This window comes from Montipora foliosa, chromosome 11, assembly GCF_036669935.1.
Source record: "Montipora foliosa isolate CH-2021 chromosome 11, ASM3666993v2, whole genome shotgun sequence".
Taxonomy (NCBI): Eukaryota; Metazoa; Cnidaria; class Anthozoa; order Scleractinia; family Acroporidae; genus Montipora; species Montipora foliosa.
In genome coordinates, this window is record NC_090879.1 from 45,517,447 (window position 1) to 45,519,946 (window position 2,500).

Below are 2,500 nucleotides of genomic sequence, written 5' to 3' on the forward strand. Positions count from 1 at the left end.
GTAGAAGAGAGAGAAAAGATTGTGTTGCAGGCAGTGTTACAGTACATTGAACAGGACACAGAAAAGAGAAAAACTCATCTTACTCAGTTACTTCATCTTGTCAGACTCCCAACTTTATCAACAGAATACCTCCAAGAGGTTAGTGCTCATGAGCTTATAGAAAGCAAATTTGATGAACTGCTGGAAAAAGCCAAACAACTGAAAGTGCTCCCTCCAGCGAATGATATGCCTGATGAAAAGTGGGCAGAGCCAAGGAAGTTTGCAAAATATGTCTTTTCATGGGGACGTTGCTTTGCCAATGGCGGCCGGGTGCAACCTGAAATTGCACTCTGTACAAACAAGGAAATGTTTGAAGATTTGGAGAACGATCATTATGTGACTGGAATGGAACTGTGGATTCGACAGTGGGATGGGAGATCTGTGCTTGGTGGCCTCAAAGTTTACTACAAAGATAACAGTGCGATGACATTTGGTCATGACAGTGAAGGCATTTGTGCTGAAAATACTCGGGAAGACCATGTGCATCATGAATTTCATCTGGAAAAGAATGAGAAGATCGTCAAAGTTGATGTTCAATCTGGGTGGATGATTGATTGTCTCGCATTCTACACAAACAAGAAAGACGAAGATGGGAAGCAAAAATGCTATGGCCCATATGGAGGAAATGGTGGTTCGTTTAGTTCAGAGCTTGCGCCTGGATCTTATGGATATCTTGGTGGAGTTGCTGGTGCTGTGATTAGGTCTCAAGGAGAGGCTGGTATCACGCGGTTGCAATTTGTTTGGCGATCATATGTTTTTCCTGGTGATCCTGTTCCACTGAAACGTCGCTGCAGAGTTGCCAATTACTTTGATGATGATGATGATGATGATGATGAAGATGATGAAGACGATTTTTATGACGACTCCGAGGATTCTGAGGATGAAGACGACTACATTATACCATGATGATTATGATAAATACGATGACTTTAAAGACATTTTTGAATTTGAAATGGGAGCTCAGCCATATATATGTTTGAACCACTTGCCTGATACTTTCTCATTTTGAAGTCTTCCTTTGCGGAAGTCTCACTTAAAAGGTCCGTGCAAACGCTCGCAACATTGTTGGGCCCAACATGTTGCGAGCATTTGCACACCATGTTGTGTGTTGTTGCGTGTTGTTGTGACTTGTTGGAAGTTGTTGAATGAAGGTTAAAACTGGTCAAACTTCAGAGCCAACAAGTGCCAACATTTCTATTGTTTCGTGGTCATCGTAGCGTGGTCCAACAATGTTGCGTTCGTTTGCACAGCACATCCAACAATGTTGCGCCGGCGCACGCGCATTACATGCCACGTATCCACACAAGCACATGCGAACAAGAAATCAACATGGCGTCGGAGATGGAAAACGTCCCAGAGTCCTTTGTGTGCTCATCTAAAGACCCAACATGTTGTGACTTGTTGCGAGCATTTGCACACATCGGCTAACATCGCGCAACAAGAGACAACATTGTTGGGCCCAACAACATTGCATGTTGTTGCGAGCGTTTGCACGGGCCTTAATAATACTGCAAGTTCTGCAGTGTTTTCCTATGTTTCATAGCAGAAGTGTACAATGTGCTGAGCTCTTCAAGCTACATGTACAATGTAGTTCAAACAAATTCAACAAAACATGGTTAGAAACCTGAGCTTCCGGGAGGCAACCGGTTGGTTATTTACAAAACATATGAAAAACTGTGTTGGTGGGAAGTGAAACTCAAAAATTTACATGTAGTTTTATCAAACTGAGGGGTAAATTAACCTTGGAAGAAAGTTTTGGGAGCTGACGTTTTGAGGCTAAGCTTGTCATCAAAGAGAAGGGCTGGTAAAGAGCTACATGTGATGCTCTAAACATCAGCTCGCATTTCTTTCTTACTATGGTGAGTTAATCTTTATCAAGTCTTTTGTCTTTTGATGAAACTGAAATAATTTTCATATTCATAAGATGTACCAGAAGATCTGATAGCAAATCCAGAAAGTGTTCAAAAGCACTGAGGATTTGAACCCAATGCAAATCCAACCCTTTAATATTATTACTGGACCATGTGGAAGAAAGAAAGGAATATTAAATGGCTTACATGAAAAAATAACAATTTCATGATGTGTTCAGAATTGTTCCTTATTAGGAACACAGTGTTCTATACATGCATGTTTGTGTGAAACAAAATTCCTTTATTACTATGTATATTTTCTCTACTAGTGATTACAAAGAAAAATAAGATCCATGCATAATATAGAAGGAATTAAAAAATTTCAGCGTGACCTGAATTTCAGCCCAACCAATCACATTGTACCTTATAATAGCTGCTATATTACCCTTCGTGTTTTTTTTTAAGAAAGCTAGGGACCAATAATCAATTTCCTCTCTTGTTTTAGAAGGCTTTGCAAGGATTTTATGGTACAAGACTTGGTACATTGTATTTTCCTTAAAGTTTCCAACACGTACCGGTATATGTATATACTGGTAACTATTTGATATGAG

The 2,500-nt window shown here is 40.0% G+C and overlaps 1 pseudogene; it reads left to right on the forward strand.

Annotated features, from left to right (window-relative positions):
* Window positions 1-2,500, forward strand: part of LOC137974864 (uncharacterized) — a 3,943-nt pseudogene that overhangs the window by 735 nt on the left and 708 nt on the right.